The sequence below is a fragment of the Nicotiana tabacum genome, chromosome 18 (assembly GCF_000715075.1).
Source record: "Nicotiana tabacum cultivar K326 chromosome 18, ASM71507v2, whole genome shotgun sequence".
Taxonomy (NCBI): Eukaryota; Viridiplantae; Streptophyta; class Magnoliopsida; order Solanales; family Solanaceae; genus Nicotiana; species Nicotiana tabacum.
The window spans coordinates 80,854,840-80,878,468 of record NC_134097.1 but is presented as its reverse complement, the minus strand read 5'-3'; positions in this window follow the sequence as shown (position 1 = coordinate 80,878,468).

Genomic DNA, 23,629 nt, shown 5'->3' with positions numbered 1-23,629 from the left:
GTGGCACTGTTTGGACTCCACATGAAAAGTTAACCTATAAGAAACGAAGACTTGCTAGGATTCTCAAGTTTACAACCAAATTTAACCAATCCAACAGGGACAGGGTTGGATGCAACATTTTGTCTCTACTAGTATGATAAATTGTGTTCTTGTGACCTAATCATTCAATTTGGATTTTCTCAACAGAAGATTTACGTTCGATACGAAGCTTGGGAAGATGTGTTAAACACAAGGAAGGACTAGAGAATTAGAAACTATGGACCTGTTTCTAACTATAGCTATTTGAAAATTGAATGCTGTTGCGTATCCTCACCACATTCTGTACACGAGATTTCCTGCAGGCTGCAACTCGTACTGATATCGCATTTAACAGTTCAATTTTCAAACCATGAGCGATTCGCACCTACTTGTCCCGCGAACTCAAATCAAGTTAAAATATGTATTTCAAATTTCGTGACATTTGGAAAATCCATTATGGAGTTAGGCTCAACGTGCCTCAACTTAGCCGGCAATATCTGACGTAGCTCTAACAAGACTCATTGCAAACTACATAATGTATTCAACAACAACAGCAAACCCAATAGTTTCCCACAAGTGGGGTCTGGTGAGGATAAGATATAAGCAGTCTTACCCCTAACCCAGAATAGCAGAGAGGCTGTTTCTGATAGACCCTCGGCTAGAGAACGGCTGAAACTATAAAGGTAATTGCAACAAGTAGGAATAACGGCAAGATAAAATAAGATCGAATCCAAGGATGCAGTGAAACTCTAGGTAGTATAGCAATCTATGAATAAAATGATATCATACTAACACTAATGCTAGCGAACTGAGTAAGACAAAGAGAAAACGTTCGACTACCTACAAATATTCTACCCTAATCTTTGACCTCCAAACCCTCTTGTCTAGGATCATGTCCTCAGTCAGCTCCAGCTGTGCCATGTCTCGCCTAATAACCTCTCCCCAAGACTTCTTAGGCCTACCTCTACCCCTCATGCTACCCACCGAGGCTAACCTCTCGTACTTTCTAACTGGGGCTTCTATACTTCTCTCCTTGACATGCCCAAACCATCTCAACCTCGCCTCCCGCATCTTATCCTCCACATGGGCCACTCCCACCTTTTTTCCGAATAATTTCATTCCTAATCTTATCCAACCGGGTATACGCACGTATCCACCTTAACATCCTCATCTCAGCTAGTTTTAGCTTCTGGGTATTAGAGTTCTTGACCAGTCAACACTGCTCCATACAGCATAGTCGGTCTAACTACAACCTTGTATAACTTACCTTTAAGTCTCAGCGACACATTCTTATCACACAAGATACCAGAAGCGGGCCTCCACTCCATCCTGCTCCGATACGATGCGTGACTTCATCAATCTCCCCATTACCTTGTATTATAGATCCAAGATACTTGAAACTACTTATCTTGGGGATGACTTGCGTATCAAGTCTCATCTCCATATCCTCTTCCTGGATATCGTTGTTGAACTTGCACTCCAAGTATTCCGTCTTGGTCCTGCTCAACTTGAAACCCTTAGACTCTAGGGTCTGTCTCCAAACCTCCAGCCTCTCGTTAACACTACCCCGCGTCTCGTCAATTAAGATTATGTCATCAACAAATAACATACACCATGGCATCCCACCTTGAATGTGTCTTGTCAATGCGTCCATCACCAAGGAAAATAAAAATTGACTAAGAGCTTATCCATAGTGCAACCTCATCACAACCGAAAAGTGCTTCGAGTCTCCTCCCGCTGTCCTAACTCAAGTCTTAACTTCATCATACTTGTTTTTAATCATCATAATGTATGTTACTGGGACCCTTTTAGCCTCCAAGCAATGCAGAGCACCTCTCTCTGGACCTTGTCATAAGCTTTCTCTAGGTCAATGAATACCATGTGCAAATCCTTGTTCATCTCCCTATAACACTCCACCAATCTCCCCCACAAGGTGAATGGCTTCTATAGTCGAACTCCCCGGAATGAAACCGAATTGGTTCTCAGAAATAGACACACTGGTCCTCACACTCGCTTCAACCACCCTCTCCAAACTTTCATTGTATGGCTAAGTAGCTTAATCCCCATGTAATTGCAATTTTGGATATCGCCCTTGTTCTTATACATCGGAATTATTGTACTCCACCTCCATTCATTGGGAATCTTCTTCGTCCTAAAAATGATGTTGAACAGCCTAGTGAGCCATTCCAAACCTGCCCTACATGGATTCTTCCAAAATTTCACGGGGATTTCATCTAGCCCGGTAGCTCTACCCATGTGTATCTTAAGCATAGCCTCCTCGACCTCTTCTATTCTTATGTGCCTACAATACCTGAAATCCTGACACATCTCGGAGTGCTCCAAGTTGCCCATCATAATATTCCTATCACCCTCTTCGTTCAGGAGTTTGTGGAAATATGTCTTCCATCTTCGTTTAATCTGAGCCTCTTCCATCAAAACTCTACAGGTCCTCATCTTTGATACACTTAACTTGATCAAAATCACGGGGCCTTCCTTTCTCTCAGCTTGGTTAGCCTGTAAAGCTTATTGTCTCTGACTTTGGCCCTAAGTTCTTCGTAAAAATGCCCAAATGCTGCAGTCTTAGCCGCAGTAACCGCTAACTTCGCCTCCTTCTTAGCCCTCCTATACCCCTCCCAGTTCATCTACTTTACCTCCTCGTCCATGTTCTCCATAAGCTTCAAGTATGCCGCTTTCTTGGCTTCCACTTTCTCTTGTACCTCCTCCCTCCACCACCAATCACCTTTGTGGCTGCCAGAGAAACCCTTCGAGACCCCTAAATACTTCTCTTGCAGCTACTCTATACACTCCGCTGTCGTGGTCCACGTACAACTCGCGTCCCCACTGCTTCTCCAGGATCCCATAGCCAACAACCCCCTAACTTCTGCGCTTTGTCATTAGTCAAAGCACCCCACCTGATCCTGGGTTGACCATACACAACTCTCTTCTACCTCTTCCTCACAATCTCTAAGTCCATTTGAGTTGTGAGATTCTCGCTTGATATAACCTTGATATCCATGCACAGACTCTTATTGCACTTCCGGATGAGTAGATAATTAATTTGAGCCTTGGTCAATAAATGGAAAGTGTGCTCCTCCCTCTTCGGAAAACACGAGTTAGCAATCACCAAATCAAGGGTTTTAGCACATTCCAACAACGAAGTAACTCCTCCATTCCTAACTCTAAATCCAAAGCCGTCGTGCACACCGTCATAACCCCTAGAGGTCTCCCCAATGTGACCATTGAAGTCACCTCCTATGAATAACTTCTCGGTGTGCGGAATGCCATGGACCAACACGTCAAGTTCTTCCCAGAAACGCCTCTTAATCTCCTCGTCCATACCCACCTGAGGCGTGTAAACACTAATCACGTTTAATTAAAGCAGACCCTCCCACCACCATCTTAATAGCCATCAACATGTTAGTCACTCTCCTAACTTCTACTACTGACTCACAGATCCATGTCAACCAAGATACACATCCCATTCTTACCCCTCTCGCATCCTGAATATCACAATTTAAACCTATCAGCATCTCGAGCCTTCGAATCCACCCATCTAGTCTCCTGGAAACAAGTTACGTTGATCTTCCTCTTTTGAAGTATTTTCACTAACTCTATAGACTTTCCCGTCAAAGTACCTATGTTCCAGGACCCCACTCTCAGCCAAGAAACTCCCTTAACACCTTTGCCCCTTCCCCACCCGAGGACATGACTTTATTCCACCGTCACTCACCCAAACCACTATAATGTAAGGAAAATTACGCTAGAACTGTCGCTGAAACGGACAGGGATTAAACACCACTTGGATTGGACCATTCATGCATTCTGTTTTTAAGTTTCAAGCTTCAAGAACCCACTCTCAGCCCAGAAACTCCCTTAACACCTTTGCCCCTCCCCCACCCGAGGACATGACTTTATTCCACCGTCACTCACCCCAGCCACTATAATGTAAGGAAAATTACGCTAGAACTGTCGCTGAAACGGACAGGGATTAAACACCACTTGGATTGGACCATTCATGCATTCTGTTTTTAAGTTTCAAGCTTCAAGAACCCACTCTCAGCCCAGAAACTCCCTTAACACCTTTGCCCCTCCCCCACCCGAGGACATGACTTTATTCCACCGTCACTCACCCCAGCCACTATAATGTAAGGAAAATTACGCTAGAACTGTCGCTGAAACGGACAGGGATTAAACACCACTTGGATTGGACCATTCATGCATTCTGTTTTTAAGTTTCAAGCTTCAAGAACCCACTCTCAGCCCAGAAACTCCCTTAACACCTTTGCCTCTCCCCCACCCGAGGACATGACTTTATTCCACCGTCACTCACCCCAGCCACTATAATGTAAGGAAAATTACGCTAGAACTGTCGCTGAAACGGACAGGGATTAAACACCACTTGGATTGGACCATTCATGCATTCTGTTTTTAAGTTTCAAGCTTCAAGAACCCACTCTCAGCCCAGAAATTCCCTTAACACCTTTGCCCCTCCCCTACCCGAGGACATGACTTTATTCCACCGTCACTCACCCCAGCCACTATAATGTAAGGAAAATTACGCTAGAACTGTCGGTGAAACGGACAGGGATTAAACACCACTTGGATTGGACCATTCATGCATTCTGTTTTTAAGTTTCAAGCTTCAAGAACCCAGGTATCCGATTAGGTGAACTCTTAGCTAGTCAATCTATCCAACAATTGAATTATTAGTTTATTACAGTCTCAACATTCACCACTAAAAATTCATAAACATTGTTCATCATCTTTTCCTCCAAATTCACCATTTTATAAGATCCATTTCTAGGGTTCGACCAATATTTTAATTAAATAATAATGTTTACTTCAAATCATCTTTTACATACTCGTTTATACCCAATTTATGAAGATTAAGTTGTGAAATTATCTTTGAAGATATATCTTGAAAAACTTCATTTCTAAGAATTCTTGAGGTTCTAAAAAATTACTATGTTTGTAGTTGTTAGGACTAGTATCAATGAGTTGTAGACTTGTAGTTACACCAAAAATATTATTAAAATCTTATCTTGTATGGCAGATTTGCTCCCTTGGCGGAGTCTCCAAAGCCCTAATCAAATCCCCCTTTTCGTTCTTCTCTCACATCAAGTCCAACTTATAGCCCAGCAACTCAGATGCCACATGCTAACGGCCTAGAGAAATCCTATCTGGATCGCGGAGCCCCTGCTAATTCTATCTCTTGTCAATAACTAATCAGGCTTTCTCGCCAAGGTTCTCGTATCACGAAACTTTTGCAAGAGAAGCCCTGGGAGTTTGGCTTGGTTCTTTTGACACTTTAAGCCTTTGCATCATGGTTTCACACTTTTAGAACACAAAGTACATATATTTTCAACCTCCCACCATATTATTTTTATGAGCAGCAATTGTACGTTTACATGCAAACTGATGTAATTAGCTTGCGCTAAACTTCTTAACGAGCTTTAACAATTTGAAATTTTCAGAGTGCTACAAGACCAATACTTCTAAATTTTTTACCTCAAACATCCAACTTGGGCCAAATACAAAATGGAGAACAAAGTTGACCCTATTATGATAGTTCAAGGGCATTGACCATCTTTTTCCGGGTGATTTGTACAAATTGGATAAGCAGCCTTTTAAATTTTGACCATGGTAAGAAAAAGTCTTATGAAAATAGCATCAGGCCATAATTTTGGAAAGTACTTTTGGCCGACTGAATTTTTCATACGATGATCACTAAGATTTGCCTCAAAACTTGGCAATCACCAGAATTTTCTGGCCTATAGTGAATTTGTTTTTTCTTTTCTTTTCTTTTTAAAATTTCAGGAAAAAAATTGGGTTATTTTTCTATTTGTTAAAAATTCTAGAAATAACAGAAATATTTGGATTATTTTTCCTATTTTTTAATTCCATAAATTAATAAAATTGGACTATTATTTATTTTTTTTAAATTCCAGAAATTAAAAAAAATAGCTTTATTTATAATTCTGTGTAATTTTGTGATAATATGTGACATTTTGTTGTATTTGTCATTTTTTATATTTTTAAAATTGCCCTAGAATTTATGGTATTTATTGATTTTGTTGAATATTGTTTAATTGGAGAAATTTCTGAATTTTTTGGTTTATTAATAATATTGAATTTATTTGTGTAATTAAATTTAAATAATTGTGTGTTAAATGTTGAACAATAATTGTTTGCCTGTTATAGACGTAGTCATTTGTTGTATTTTATTTGTAGAACTAAAAATATGATCATATACTAATCAATTAGAACACGATAAGTTAAATAAATAACATATTTTAGGATTCTTTTGACTATCAAATAAAAAATTAGATAGTTGTCACTACGAAGAAGACACTGCCAATTTCTTGTCGATAAATCCAAAAAACTAACGTATAAATTGTTATGAATTAAATAAATAATAAATAATACTTTGTATAAAATTAATTAATAAAATATTTTAATAGACCTAGAGAAGTTAAACAAGTAAAATATTGTAGGGTTATTTGATTGACGAATAAAATATAAATAGTTGTCAGTATAAAGTATACTCTGTCGAATCGTTAAATCTAAAAAACTAATGTATAAAATATTATGAATTAAATAAATAATTAATAATACTCCACATGGTGTTTATTGATCTGGAGAAAGCGTACGATAAGGTTCCTAGGAAGGTCTTATGGAGCTGCTTAGAGGATAAAGAGGTCCCGAGTAACTATATTAGGGTGATTAAAGATATGTATGATGGAGCTAAGACTCGGGTTAGGACAGTAGGAGGCGACTCTGAACACTTTCCAGTTATTACGGGGTTGCACCAAGGGTCTGCGCTCAGCCCATTCCTATTTGCCCTGGTGATGGATGCATTGACTCATCATATTCAAGGGGAGGTTCCATGGTGCATGCTATTTGCTGATGACATTATTCTAATTGACGAGACAAGAGGCGGCGTCAACGAGAGGCTAGAGATTTGGAGACATGCTCTTGAGTCTAAAGGTTTCAAGTTGAGTAGGACGAAGACGGAATACCTCGAGTGCAAATTTGGAGTTGAGCCGACGGAAGCGGGAGTTGAAGTGAGGCTTGACTCTCAAGTCATTCCCAAGAGAGGTAGTTTCAAGTACCTTGGATCGGTTATTCAGGGGATCGGGGAGATTGACGAGGATGTCACACACCGTATAGGGGTGGGGTGGATGAAGTGGAGGTTAGCATCGGGAGTCTTGTGTGACAAGAAAGTGCCACTGTTACTAAAAGGTAAGTTTTATAGAGCAGTGGTTAGGTCTGCCATGTTATATGGAACTGAATTTTGGCCGGTAAAGAACTCACACATCCAGAAGATGAAAGTAGCAGAGATGAGGATGTTGAGGTGGATGTGCGGGCATACAAGGATGGATAAGATTAGGAATGAAGATATTCGAGAGAAGGTGGGTGTGGCCCCCATGGAGGACAAGATGCGGGAAGTAAGACTCAGATGGTTTGGGCACATTCAGAGGAGGAGCACTGATGCACCGGTGAGGAGGTGTGAGCGACTGGCAGTAGTGGGCACGCGGAGAGGTAGAGGACGACCTAAGAAGTATTGGGGAGAGGTGATCAGACAGGACATGGCGCGACTTAGGATTACTGAGGACATGGCCCTTGATAGGGAATTATGGAGGTCGAGCATTAAGGTTGTAGGTTAGGGGAGAGTGTGAATATTTCTACATCACAATAGAGTGAGACTATCCAGTTAGGAGTTAGACTAGGAATGTCATTGGTCGTCTATTGATGCAGGGCTTTACCTTTTAGTTGTGCTATACCAGCCATCTATTTCGTATTTCATATTTCGTATTCTGTATTTCATATCTCTTATATATTGTTGTTATTTTTATTATGCATTTTTATGGTACTAATATATCATCTCCTATTGCTTTTTTGAGCCGAGGGTCTCCTGGAAATAGTCTCTCTACCCTTCGGGGTAGGGGTAAGGTCTGCGTACATATTACCCTCCCCAAACCCCACTTGTGGGATTATACTGGGTCGTTGTTGTTGTTGTTGTTGTTGTAATACTTCATATCAAATTAATTAATAAAATAGTTCAAGATATCGCGTTATCCAAGTAAAATATTATAGTGTTCCTTGACTAACGAATAATTTTTTTAAAAATTATCATTACAAAGGTGACTCTACCGTTATGAATTAAATAAACGATAACTGAATTAATTAATTAAAAAAATTTAAGATAACTTATAAACCGTTATAAAATATATAAAGGGTAAATAATATACGCTTATATAATTCTCCTTACAATCTCAAACATCAGTAATAAATAAATCTTTCGTTATGAAAAAAAACTCATCCATTTAATTAACATTATTCAATGTACAGATATTATAATAGATCGCCCGACTGTTCATCCCGAACCCATGTCACGTGAGCTACTTACACTACAAATGGACCATAGGTCTTTGTGTATATGGGATGGAAATTTACTTAGTTAGAACTCTACGCATTGATGATTTTTACGAGCTTATTAAGGAGCACCCGCTACACCACCGCACTATCGTGTGCCTGACTCAGACTCATTTATACTGAGTCGTGGAGGTCGGCCAGTTACAGTTCGACTAGCCATTGATCATAGTTCTGATCGATCACTCAAGGTTAGAGACATATACATTTGAGTGAATCGAGAAATAGGTTTGATTGTCCATATTTTTTATACATATCAGGTATTGCATTCTCCGAATAAAATAAATTAAAACAATTGGATGTTCAACTCGGGCATTGGCAAGGCTACCATCACGGTACAGGATGTAGAGGTTATGCTTAGATTGCTCGTTGACGGTCTTGCTGTCCACTAGCCGCCTGCGATTAGGAAGTTTATGAGGCCAAAGTATCTACCGATGCTGGAGAGGCTCATTGAATTTCGTCCGGCTGAGGAGACTGCTATTAGTAGGGTTAGCCATTTAAAGTTATTGCATTTTAGGCAGCACCTAGAGGCGCTACACGAGCACATCGTGGATCAGGCACAGGATGAGGGTATTGAGCAACAATCTAGGCTATTATTGTTGATGATATTTGGTGGCATTTTTTTAACACATCGGGATACCTCATGTGATTACATTTCTTGGCCCATCTGGAGCGACTAGACGATTTACCGACGTACAGTTGGGGTGGTACCATTCTAGCGTACCTGCATAAGCAGTTATGCAGGGCGTCGATGGGTTGATTGAGGGACGTTGCTAGATTCCTTTCGCTTCTACAGGTGATAACATTATCAATTCTTTTCATGAGTATCATGCATGTATTAAAAATACTCAATTTTACATCCACACTGAATATTAGATGTGGTCTTGGGAGAGATTCTTGCAGATGCAGCCACCACCCCTCCCTCGACTACTAGATCCTACTGCATCACCACCACTGCTACTACCCCATGCTAGGAGGTGGGTTGATAAGAGAGGTCGTGCCTACAACGTCGAGGCTCGACATCACCTCCCACTCTACAAGGATATGTTGGATCTCCTGGACAATGATCAGGTAAATATTCGACTTAGTACTTTTGTTAATATTTTATTTATCTTATGTTGACTTACTTGTCTTGCGTTTAAGAAATAGTTCATATGGAGGACATATAGCGACAAGATCATTGCCAGCTTGCAAAAGCACTATTCACAAGGTCGAGCCAACAGTTTGGGCGACTATAACATATGTCTGCTCATCCCAATCGGCATGCCACTCATTACGAGCGTGATGATTGCAGTCGTGTTGACCGGGCGTACTTGGCCTAGGTCGAGGCCCGGATAGAGGAATGAGATCAGAGGCTTTTCACATTTATGCCGGACTCTCCACATGACTTTTTTTATTTTGAGCACGATTACATGGCTTGGTATCGTCGTATTACTCACACTCTGATAGATAATCCTGATCATCGGGAGAGTCGCCGATATGTTCTATACACCGGGAGGAATTAGACACTAGTACATTATTTGATTTACTTGCGTATAATATTTGATTTACTTAATTTCTTTAATTAATATGTTACATTCTATAAAGGCTATGGGCTTACACTGTATTCACCAGATGTGACTGGAGATGCAGCATCATGTAGGCGACAATCCAATGCTACTACTTCACCATTGGGGTCATCGGGTTTCTATTTTTGCTGTTGCGACATTGGTTACTGCATGAGAGGATGCGTAGTTAGGTTTTGATCCTGTTTACATTCTGCCAAAGTATTACCATCATGGCCCAAATATTTCCCAACAGGCGGTAGATGTGATAGGCGTGACCAGAGAGGACAGGGTAGCCAGCATGGGACGGGTTGGCCAGCGAGAGGGCGGTGAGGCACCCATGGGTATTGCAGAGGTGTGTCGGGTGGTCAGGGTGGGGCACATGCTGCTGGAGCAAATATGCCTATATTCATACTATCGTCGCCGGGGAGTTTACAGTTTAGCCAATCGACTACATTATCAATCGCGGGCACGTACATTCCATTGTATGATTGGGATTAATACTTTCCTGTTGATGTTCCAGACACATCAAAGAATATGGATCATCATCTAGGCATATCGAGGGATGCAGAGGATTGTCCCGTGCAAGATGTGCACAGTGGTAGACGTTTGAGCTACGGTTCTGATTATATTAGTAGCTTTTCCTATCGATCTTTAAAATATAACTATTATAGTATTAATTTTTAGCAGGAACATGATATATTTTCATCATCTATTGAAGGAGACATCACCTTCGCTAGAGACTTCACAGCCTTTCTCTAGTCCAGTCAACCTTGGAGTTTCCCTCGAGCTTCCCCTCGATGAGGCTATGTCGGTGCCTACTGAAACACAAGTTTGACTGTAATAATATTATAATCAATTCATTTTAATTTAAATATTAATAACTAATAACTAATATGTTTGTATATTTTTTAGATTTCTTCATCGCCTATCACAGAGATGAGAGACTGTGATACCCGTCTACCAGAGACACATGACCCTATTTAGGAGCCATCTGGGATGCAGGTTTTGATAACAGCACAGTAGGGGTCCAATAACTACTAAAAAAATCAAGAAACATAGGGAAGCTAAAAGAAAATAAAAAAATAAAAAGGCGGAAATTAAAGATAGATTGATTTCAAGAAAGAGTTTCTTGAATTCAAGAAGTCTATTCTTGAAGTTTAATCCTAACAATAAGAATTAGCTAACGAAGAACTAATCGCCTTTGGTAGAGGTTAAAAACAAGAGATAGATTGTGAAACCCGACCCTTTCGAATAACAAGAACAACAATAAGCCTAAACTTATCACATTTCTTGAATACCTAGAAATGATCTAAGATTTCGAAGAATTCATCTTACCACCTTAAGTTGAGTCTTGATGGTTGAAGAATAAATCCAAGAGTAGCCACACACAAGAGTGCAAGAAAAATCTCACAATTTTTATTGATAATAGTCTGAATAATCTAAGTCTAAAAATAAATAAGACACCCCTTATATAGGTAGGAGAGGGTCACTAAATTAAGGCTAAAAATAAGGAAATAAAGTCCTAAATTACTTTGGACAACAAGTCCAACTACCTTAGGAAAAGAAAAATACTAGGAAGCAAAAACCAAGTCATTCTTGGAAAGTAATTCCAACAATCTTAGAAAAAGTAAAATATAACCTTAACTAACTAGAAAAGCAATAAATGTCCCAAAATATATGGAAATAAGTCCCAAACCAATCTTGGATAGAATCTTGAAAATCTTGAAGGAAATTTACAAGCAACTTGGCACCAACTTGCACTCAACATCTAGCACGCCTATGTACCCTTCTTGGACATCAAGTAAGTCTTTTTTATATTATAAAAAGTAGCTTTATGTACGACTTCATGGGCTGCAAGTTTGGACATATTTTAGGTGCCAAATTAGTCCAAAATGGACTGACTAGGACCTTCTTCAAAGGATGTCTCTTAGGATCCAATCCTTCTCTTCTTGGACATAAATTTGGGCCATAAATAATTGTAATACCTAGCCAATTCATATCCTTTATCCTTGAGCTCTTCATCCCAATTAACAACTTCTTTATTTGCACTTGAAGTCCAATGACCTTGTTTTGCAACTCTTTAGCTTGACATCTTGTTAAAGACTCTCTTTGAGATTTCAAAGCTTCAATCTTGTCCTTGAATAGATTTGAGCTTCCTAGGATGCTATCATTCCCCTCTTCTTGAAGAAAGTTCGTCCTCTAATTTCGACCTTGCAAGAAAAAGAAAACATGCACTAGTAAATGGCATCCACTAATCTAAAAAAATGGTAGGAATAAAATAAGATGGTGACCATGTGTCCACTTAATCCAATTAAACCTTATAGGTGTAAATACTCATTTATAAAGTATATGGACATCATCATCCCAATAAAATTTATGCCTACTTAGATTTGTCCAATAAAAACCTCTCTTAGATGCACTATATAATGAAATCTGTAATGCGATCTTGTCAATAAGGTAGTCCAAACGTGTGCATGCCAAAGAAATTACAAAATATTGGCCATACATCTATTTAACACAAGTATCTCTACCACATGTATCAAATAAGACACTTTTATGATATAGCCAAGTATCAATTATAAATCTCATGGATTCTTCTACATGTAAGTTATTCAAAGAAGCACATAAATTCTCAAAAAGGTCAGAAGAACCCATAAATTCTAAAATAAAAATTTCAATACATTCAAGATCATGATTATAACTTTCCCCAATAATATTCGCAACATCAATGAATTCTACATAATTGCTCAAACTGTCACAGAAGGAGTCATAGATAGGTTTATGAAAGAGTATTTGATCACTAATGTCACAATAATCATGCATATCCTCTTTACTAGTAGCAAGCACTTTTATAGGCTCACAATCAACATGACTAGAGGAATAACTTCCCATCAAATAACAAAACTCACATTCTAGCAATTTATCACATGGAAACTCATTAGACACTTGAATAAGAGAAGAAAGAATATTTAACTCATTAGCAAGCCTCTTCTCATAAATTTCATGCCTCTTTCCACCAAGTTGAAATGCATAATCATCTATTTCATACTCAATTTCAAAAGGAAGTAAATTACTCTTGCATTTGAACTTAGATATTACAGTTAATGACTTGATATGCATCAAAACATCATCATCCACAAAAATTATAAAGTCACCAACATAAGAAATAAGAGTATAGTTCATGGCCTCCAAAAATACCTTAGGTGTTCTAGAAAGGCCAAGAGTGTGAATAAACCAATTATACATACCATACTTGGACTTATTTACTAATGGAACAACATCACCTTTTATTATTTTATGCAGTGACTCTAACTTAACAATGCCTTTAGGGAACTTTATGTTATAAAGATGTAAATAAGGATTAAAGGAGTCAAAAGGTTCAACAACAAAAAAAATTAACCAAGCTTTTATCTTTCACCATCCAACAAGAATTGATTTCACTAAATCCATGTTGGAATCCGATTGGATCCTTTGCTACCATATCTTGTGTCTTACCTCCCCTTTCAAAAGGTCTTTCCACATATAGCTGCACAAAATCACAAGAACTAAAATAAGAAAGAGTTAATGGGTTAGGAAGTAAAGAATCTTTTTTCTTGCTTACACTCTGTTTGGCTTTTATCATTGTAGACATGTGATTTTTGACCCTCCCCAAGATTTTTTATATATTAGCGTAAAATATTTAATTTAGGCATAATATAGATATTTTAAGTAATTTTGACTCTTTTACTTTATTTTATTACAAGAAAACAAAAATTACAAAAATAGGTTCATTAATGTTTTGTAGTCATTTTTAATCTTAAAAGAAAAATACAAAAAATAGTATCGTATTTTTATTTTAATATGATATTTGAAAATACCAAAAATAGATTTGTTTTAATGGTTAGTTTTATTTTAATAATTATTTGATAGTAGGATTAATTAATAAATGAGCCTGTATTTTTAATCTCGGAAAGAATAGAACTTGGGCTCGAGCAACCCATTTTTAGGCCTAATTTTGGACCTAACCCATAATTTTCAAGCCCATAATTTCTAGGCTCATACCCCTTAACCTAAAAACCCTACAAAAAACCTAGACTCTACAATATAAAAACAAGGATAAGACTAAAAAGAAGGGGAGGAACGCTGAAAAAACAAAAAAGCTGCGCAGCTTTGACAGGACCCCCCCCCCCCCGGCGCGTCATCTACTTCAATCCCCCCCCACCTTTCGTCATTTTTCCCAGCGAACCAGACGACTGACCCCCGTCCCCATTCTTCATCTTCTCCGACGCCTGAGCGTAGCAGCCATAGCCATCGTGCTTTTGCTTCTTCCCATTAACAACGAACCAGCCGACCCTTCTTCATCCTCTCCTTCAGTATATAGCACCCCATCTCTGTCGTCAACCACCGGTCGACCACCCCATAAACATGACCTCGACCCTTCTACCATCTCCTTCGCTTGAGCTGTTGCTTCGCTGGAATTGATCACCGGCAGGTGACAACACCAACCAGCGACCAAACAACTTAAACCAGCCGCTGTTCGTCGGAATGCTACCGTTCCACCCTCCCACATCTTTCGCTGCCATAAGTGGCCGGAAATGCAACAAAAACAGTGACAGAAACGTGAGAAGTTTCCAGTCATCGTCCCGTTCGAGGTCGTCGAGTTAGTGTTCCGTCCGAGCTACTGTCAGATTTGAGTTCTTCCGGCGAAACTCGGTCAGTCCGTTGCTTGCCAAGGGTCTGTTCGTGCTCATCCATCGTGCTGTATTCTTCTTGTAACCCGTTGAAAGATCTTTAATATATTGAGAGGCTTTAAAGGTCCGTTGTTTTCTTCTTTATCATTTTGCTTGGATGGTTAAATTCCTATAATCTGTTTGGTTTGAAATTAAATGGTGTTATTAATGTGCTTCATGTTGTTCATGTTGTTGATTAATTAGTAGCATCTGTAGAGTTTAATCAATCATGATAGGCTTGGAATTTTTTTGGAATAATATGAATGCTCATCGTTAAGTCCTGATGCATTTTAGTTTTCTTCTACCCTGTTGGTTCTCACGTTTTAGACTTGGTTCTTCTTCACGGATGGAATGATAAGACTTGAATCAAAATAATAGTTGGACCATTATTTGCTAATTTACGTGGGTTGTATGGTCACTTGGTCTAATTCAATTGAATAAGTAGTTGTACTGCATTTCTGGGCCATGGCATGTTAGTCAAGGCAGTGGAGATGTTTGTTTGTCTTTGAAAATCAGAAATTGGATTAGATAGGAGTATCCGTAGGTGACTTTAGTTGAGTACAATCTTTTGAAATAGTTGGAGGCGTGCCATGTTAAATAAGCTTAGCTATGGCCCTCGAATAATAAAATCCTTTGAAATTAGAAATCGAGGTTTGTCATTTAGCAAATTTTCATGGCCCTCGCAAAGTTAACAATGCGTTAGTTGCTTTAGGCGCGTTATTTTTAATAATATTACTTTCCTAAACTTGGGTGCGCATTTATGTGACCCAAATCTAAATCTCGACAATGTTATATAAAATGTGTTGAGAACTGCGGGTGCATTTATGTGACGCGGTTCAAACCGCGTTTTATGTGACGTTGAATTTTTCTTAAAATCAAATGAAAGCGGTTTAAAGTTAAAATTGCACATAGGTTCAAAAATGTTTAAAATTAGATAATTAAGCCAATTATAACAGTTGAGCGACCGTGCTAGAACCACGGAACTCAGGAATGCCTAATACCTTCTCCCGGGTTAACAGAATTCCTTACTCGGATTTTCGGTTCGCGGACTGTTAAACAGAGTCAAGCTTTTCCTAGATTCGGGATTCAACCGGTGACTTGGGACACCATAAAATTTTCCCAAGTGGCGACTCTGAATTTTTTAAAACAATAAATCCCTTTTCAATTGTCTTTTAATTGGAAAAATTCCTTTATTTATACCTTTCCGGGGTGTAAGGAAAAAAGGAGGTGTGACAGCTCTGGCGACTCTGCTGGGGAAAAGAACCCAGAATCTCTGGTTCAGGGTTCAAGAATTCGAGCTTAGATGAATTGTTATATTTGGTTTTATCTGTTATCTGATTTTATTACATGTTTGACCCTAATGTACTAAATGTTTCTTTTTACCGCTTTGATATTATCTGAACTGTATATATAAACTGCTACGAAGCCCCTCTCTTCTCTCTCCCGAGGAGTGCACGCTAGTCGTAACTTCTTTCTGTTAGTGTCATATCCCAAATAGAACGAGGTTTGGACAAGTTGCAAAGCCGGATGATCTTTTGGTTATCGGTACGCAACCCCCCCCCCACTCGAGTTGTCCGCTCGGGTAAGCCAGGTCTAGAACAAATAAACCCAGGTTTTTTAAAACCTAGTATAACAATACCTCATGCCGGATCTCTAGTAGGAACGTTTGTTTGCATCATGTGCATTTTGACTTAGGGGACTCAACACAGGGGTTGGGTCCGTCTAGGACAGGTATACCCCAAAGAAGGGAAGACGCATGACTTACAAAGAACTGTTTGTGTCCCCTGACGTTCGCCTGCCCGCGGGGTTCAAAGTGCCAAAATTTAACTTTTATGATGGGTGTGGAGATCTGGTAGCCCACCTGAGAGTCTATTGCGGTGAAATGAGAAGTGTTAGAGAGAAAGATGACCTATTGATGACATATTTCAGTAAGAGCTTGAATGGGGCAGCTTTGGACTGGTATATTCGTCAAGATGTTGGTAAGTGGCCTACATTGGGTGACATGGCTCAAGATTTTGTTCGATACTTTCAGTACAGATCAGGCATTACCCCAGACCGCTCCTCACTATCTAGAATGGAAAAGAAGCCGGAGGAAAGCTTTAGAGAGTTTGGGCTCAGATGGAGGGAATAGGTTGCTCGAGTCAATACCCCGATTGGTGAAGAAGAAATGGTTGAGCTTTTCCTACGAGCCCAAGGGCCCACCTACTTCAGTCATTTGATCCCGGCTTTGGGAAAGCCTTTCAAAGATGTGTTAAAAATGGGGGAGCTAGTAGAAGAGGAAATCAAGTCAGGAAAAATCATGAGTTGTTCGAAAGACATTCAGAATATCGCAGTAAGCTTGGGTGGAAGAAAGAGAAACAGAAAAAATGATCCGATGGGCTTTTCTGATCAACACTTCCAACCTCGACATCATCCTCGTGGATATCCCTATGCACCAGATAATCCTCCCCAATACCACTTCTCTCCACAGAACTCCCAAAGTCGTCATTTTCCCAGTACCTAGCTCCACGAAATGCCTATCCACCCTCACGAGCCTATCGAAAACCCCCTTGATCAGGTTTCCGGCCCAATCAAGCATTTAAGAATGAGAGGTTGCTGAAAAAAGAAAAGGCTTTCACCCCTATTGGAGAATTATATGCCAGTTTGTTCCAAAAGTTGAAGCAATTGGACACGTTGAAGTCGATTCATATAAAAATGCCACACCCTCTGTCAAAGAAGTTGGATTTTTCTCAAAGGTGCGCATATTGCTCAGATGCCCCAGGGCATGACATAGAGAAGTGTTGGAATTTGAAGAAAGCAATTCAGAATCTTATTTATGCAGGTGACATTGTCGTGCAAAATCCAGATGCAGCAGACACTAGCCAAAGTCCATCGCCTGTTCGTAATGAGACGCATGTGGTGAGTATGATTTGTTTTGAAAAGGAATATGAAAATTCTTCTGAGATCCTCGAAGGCCCACGCGCTGCAAAGTTTTCAGTGCTATCAGAGGTTGATCTTAAGAACGAGCCAGCAAAGGGAACCCAAAAGCAATTTGTTAAGAACAATGTGATGGAAGTTTGTGAAGGTCCTAGTAATGTTGATGCAGAATTCAGTGGCTAAGATGCCGAACTTGGCAATTGGAAAGATGCTCTTGTCTTGGTTAGCCAGGGAGGAGTTTTGGTGGTTTATTTTGTTGTTATTTCTATTGTCCGGGTTATTTCAAGGTTGTAATCTAGACATTGTCTCGTGGCTCAAACTCTTCTATCCTTTTATTTTGCCTAGTTTATTTAGTTATAGTAGCCCATCTAGTGTTGTCTAGGTTTGTTCTAGGTTTGTGACCCCAATTTAGTTTGTTTGTTTTGTTCAAACCCTTTAACCATCTGTCTAATGCAATTTTCTATTTTCTGTAATTTCTAGTCATTTTCATTTAGTTCTCTTTTCTTTTTATAGTTCTTTTCCTGATCGACTGTAGTGACATGACATGCACGTGTAATTCTCGGCCTGGTTTTAAAATTTAGTTTAATCCCAAAGCAATGAAACAATGTTGAAGATGTAGGGACATTCGAGGGAAATAAGTAAAGGCATTTTGAGATCACTTCAAGCCCAAATTGTGTGAAACTGGGGCAGATAGAGCATAAAGAAACCTTATTGAAATGTATCGTGCCGCATCGGATTGAAGCTAAAGGCAAGTTTGCCCAAATTGACAGGAGCCATTCGTGGTAATGAGAGTGAGAGTGTTGTCCAATGGTGCTTTGTATGTAACAGATGTAGAAGGCGAATGTGTGGATATGGTCATCAAGTCTGGTGCAATCAAAAGATGTTACGAATGTTTTCTTTGGTTTGTTTAATTGGGTTGTTTGTACTTGGAATGTTTTGAAGATTGGAATGACGAAGGCATTTTGTTCTGCTATCTAAACACCTTATCCTTTGTTACCCCTTTGAGCTTTGTTTATTTTCTTCCATACCCCTTTTTCGGAATTAGTAGCAAAGATCAGAAACGCAAGCGTGAAAGATAAAGTAAAGGAAAAAGAGAAAAGAAAAAGAATGAAAATATAGAGATGGAAAAGAAGAAGAAGAAAGAGAAAAGAAAAAGAAAAAAAAGAAAAAAAAGAAAAAAAGAGAAAGAAAAGAATGAAAAAGAGAAAAAGAAAGCAAAAAAAAAAGAGAAAGAAAAGAAAGAGAAAAGAGAAAATCACAACAACAAAGTAATTTCTATGAGATGAACTATGTTCGACCAAATTCCTTTTAAGGATACGTAGGCAGCCTCACGGTTCGGTCTCATCAAAACAAAAATCCAAAAGTCCCCCATGCAAGAAACTGGGGCAGAAGTTGTGTTTGTTGTGAGAAACCTGATTCCGAAAGTTGTAACTTTAACCCATTTGAATTGTTTTGAGCCTTTTATACCCTTTCCTTCTAACCCTGTCCAAAAGCCCATATTACTGTCCAAAGAAAGACCTTCTGATCAGTCTTTGAGAAATGCCAAGTCGAGCAAGTAAAGGTAATTCATGTCAGGGGCAACACTCTGGTTCAAGCAGGAAAATAAAAATGAGAGAGTTTTATTGGTGAAAACCCTCACGGGCACCGTAAGGCGACAGGAGCTGAGAGAAGTTAAAAATGAGAGAGTCCTATTGGCGAAAACCATCATGGGCACGGCAAGGCGACGGTAAGTTGAGAGGAACAACAAAATGAGAGAGGCTTGATGGTGAAAACCCTTCGGGCACTACAAGTCGAATAAGGATTATGAATCAGATTGGATAATCGGAGCATTGAAGCCCAGTTTCACGGTTTAAGGGGGTATAACAGGAGTTGAACATCAGATTTGCTCAACAGAATAAGCCACAGGTGCATGTTATGGTCATTAGAGTTAGTATCCACATCTGATAAGTTTCTACTTTGTAGTTTTCTTGTTAGGAATCATCTCTTTCCTTTGTTCTTTATTTTGTTCCTTTACTCTTGTTTACTTCCTCTTCCTGAGTCTGTTTGGTCAAAATAAGTGAGATATGATTTCAAAATTCACCACCAGCTTCCCAATTGCACAAAACGGGATCTAGCCAACACATTAGTGTCATAAGTCAGGAAAGAACAACAAGCGCCCTGAGTTGGTAACAATCAACATGCTTTGGGGTCCATCAGAAACACAAAGATTTGGTATATTTCAATTCGTGAACAGTGCAACAGATAGAGGATGTTGGGTGAACGGGCCAAAGGTATTCCCTGTGATGAGACAAAGAAAGTGGTTAACCAGTGACAAGTGAGGTCTTCCAAGCAGAAATCAAAGTTGACGTGACAAGTGAGGGAACAATAGACTTCAAGGCCAAGGCTAGTGATTTAAGTAAAAAAGGAACAACATGTGCACTAAGTGGATGGCAATTAATGTGCTTTGGTATTCATGTCAACACAAGAGCACGATACAACAGATGGAAGGTGTTAGGTGGACGGATCAAAGGTATTTTCGGTGAAGCACAAAGGTTGGTAAATGTCAGTTCATGAGCAATGCAATAGATAAAGGGAATTGGGTCTGAACGAAGAAGGGGTATTTTCTGTGATAAGGATGACAGAGAAAGTGGTTAGTCCATAAGCAAGCAAGGTCCTCGAGTGGAAATCAATTATCAAGGGAAGTGAAGGAGCAATCGCCCTCAAAGTCAAGGCCACAAACCAACCACCACATTTTAAACTGACAAAATTTTTCTTTAATTAAAACAGGGGCATGAAATTTCGGTTGTTTCGGAGAAACCCTCCGTGGAGAAAGGCAGTCACCAAACAGGTTTGATTTTTGATTTTTAGGACCCTCCTCGAAAATGGGACCTAGTTTAAAGTTCAGAAATAGCATAATCTAGCATAAATGTATCCCAAAAAAATATAAGTTAGCTTAGAAGTTTGCATGTTCGAGATATGATTCAATTAAGAGTTTCCAGGACCCTCCTGAATAATGAGGCTTAGCTTTAAGATTTCGATTGGATAATAACATTTAGTGTAAGTTCTGTTGTAGGGTAGTATAATTCAGCCATGAAAGTTGTCACTCTTAAGACAGAACTCGACTTTTGATAATGGGGAGTAGTTTAAAGATTCTCTTAGATAGCAAGATTTAGCAGAAGTCACACCTGTAGAAGATATAACTTAGATTTAAAATGTCGTTCAGTTAAGAGTTGCCAGGACCCCCCTGCATAATGGGACCTAGCTTTAAAATTCTTAGTAATATTTGGTAATATGATTCAGTTTAACACTTACATATGTGCCCAGTTACCAAACTAGGGCAGAAAAATTTTCTTTGTTTTTGACTATTTTGTTGAAATCAGGTACCCGCTTAGAGAACAGGGAGAAGACATTCAAGTTTAGCAGTCAGGAGCCCGCCTGGAGAGCATGGAATATATTTTAAGTCAACAGTCAGGAGTCCGCCTGGAGAGCAGGGAATACTTTCAAGCGCAGCAGTCAGGAGCCCGCCTGAAGAACAAGGGAGTACAATTTAAATTTTAGCTTTCAAATTCTTTGTGTTGTCTATTTTGAAGTCAGGAGCCCGCCTGGAGAGCAGGGAATACATTTCAAGTTGAAGTCGGGAGCTCGCCTGGAGAGTAGGGAATACATTCAAGTCCACAGTCAGGAGCCCACCTGGAGAGCAGGGAATACATTTCAGGTCCACAATCAGGAGCTCGCCTGGAGAGCAGGGAGTACATTTCAAGTCAGTAGTCAAGAGCCCGCCTGGAGAGCAGGGAATACATTTCAAGTTAGAAGTCAGGATCCCGCCTGGAAAGCATGGAATACATTCAAGTCAGCAGTCAGGAGCCCGCTTAAAGAGCAGAGAATACATTTCAAGTCAGCAATCAGGAGCCCACCTGGAGAACAAGGAAGTACAATTCAAGTTTTAGCTTTCAAGTTCTTATTGATATTTGGTAATGTGATCCATTTTGCACTTACATCTGTGCCCAGCCACCAAACTGGGGCAGAAAATTTTCTTTGTTTTGTCTATTTTGTTGAAGTCAGGAGCCCGCTTGGAGAGCAGGGAATACATTCAAGTTTAGCAGTCAGGAACCCTCCTGGAGAGCAGGGAATACATTTCAAGTTCAGCGGTCAAGAGCCCGCCTGGAGAGCATGGAATATATTTCAAGTTAGCAGTCAGGGGCCCCGCCTGGAGAATAGGGTCAGTTTTTACTTTAGTCAAGCTCAGTTTATAGTTTTCCTAGTCTATTCTTTAGTTTACTTTCATCATTGCATCAATAGTACAAGTGGTTTACAATTTTGCTAACAACTCACAAATCTTCTTAGTACAAACTGGGGCAGAAAGATTTCTTTGTTTCGTCTGTTTTGTTGTAATCAGGCGCTCACCTGGAGAACAAGGGGAGACAACTCAAGTTTCTAGGGAAAGCAGTGTCAAGGGAAGACGACTCGAGTTTCAAGGGAAAGCAGTTTCGAAGGAAGACAATTCAAGTTTCAGGGGAAAATGGTTCAAGGTGCAAGGGAAAACAGTGCCAAGTAACAAGAGAAGACGGTTCAAGTTCAGCAGTCAGGTGCCCACATGGAAAAAAGGGAATTCAATTCAGAATGCAATGCAGGTCAGTAACAGAAGAAGCTCGCATCAAGAATGCGAGTCAGCAGTCCTAGATGATCAACCGAAGTTTGCCACAATAAAGGAAAAAGAGAGAAAGGCAACAAGTCAATCCAAATGCAGAAGTTGATGGAGGATGTGAACTGCTTAAGAAATGGTGGAAGTCACAAGCACTACAGGTCCGATCTTGACCTAAAAAGCTGAAGAAGAACGAGCTAGCACCTGCAGCTAACAAGCGCCAAGGTTCAAATCTAAATTCTGCATGAAGAACCATTCAAGACTCAAGATCAAGCTTCAGAAGACTTATAGATAAGAATCTTGTAACTCGTAGTTGATAGGCTTAGCTAGTTTTTTTCATGTTTTGAATTTTGATGTAATAACAGGACTGCGGACCGGAACCTCGATGGAACGGCACCCCGACCGGATCTCCACCTCGGCATACTCCGTCATCTCACTCATCTCTGAACTACACGTGGCCTGATTCCTTTATAGCCAAGGATATGTAGGCAGCCCAGATACCAGAGCTCGGTCACATTCCACTTTTTCTTAGTTTTAGTCTCTCCAAATAAGGTCGGGTCAAAAACTTGTCTAGTCAGTCTTTGTCTGAAAACTCTGTACGTTCCCAGTCAAAGAGGGGCAGCTGTAGACATGTGATTTTTGACCCTTCCCAAGATTTTTTATATACTAGCGTAAAATATTTAATTTAGGCATAATATAGATATTTTAAGTAATTTTGACTCTTTTACTTTATTTTATTACAAGAAAAAGAAAATTACAAAAATAGGTTCATTAATGTTTTGTAGTCATTTTTAATCTTAAAAAAAAAACAAAAAATAGTATCGTATTTTTATTTTAATATGATATTTGAAAATACCAAAAATAGATTTGTTTTAATGGTTAGTTTTATTTTAATAATTATTTGAATAGTAGGATTAATTAATAAATGGGCCCATATTTTTAATCTCGGAAAGAATAGAACTTGGGCTCGAGCAACCCATTTTTAGGCCTAATTTTGGACATAACCCATAATTTCCAAGCCCATAATTCCTAGGCCCATACCCCTTAACCTAAAAACCCTACCAAAAACCTAGACTCTACAATATAAAAACAAGGCTAAGACTAAAAAGAAGGGGAGGAACGCTGAAAAAACAAAAAGGTTGTGCAGCTTTGACAGGACCCCCCCTCCCCCGGCGCGTCATCTGCTTCAATCCCCCCACCTTTCGTCATTTTTCCCAGCGAACCAGACGACTGACCCCCATCCCCATTCTTTATCTTCTCCGATGCCTGAGCATAACAGCCATAGCCATCGTGCTTTTGCTTCTTTCCATTAACAACGAACCAACCGACCCTTCTTCATCCTCTACTTCAGTATATAGCACCCCATCTCCGTCGTCAACCATCGG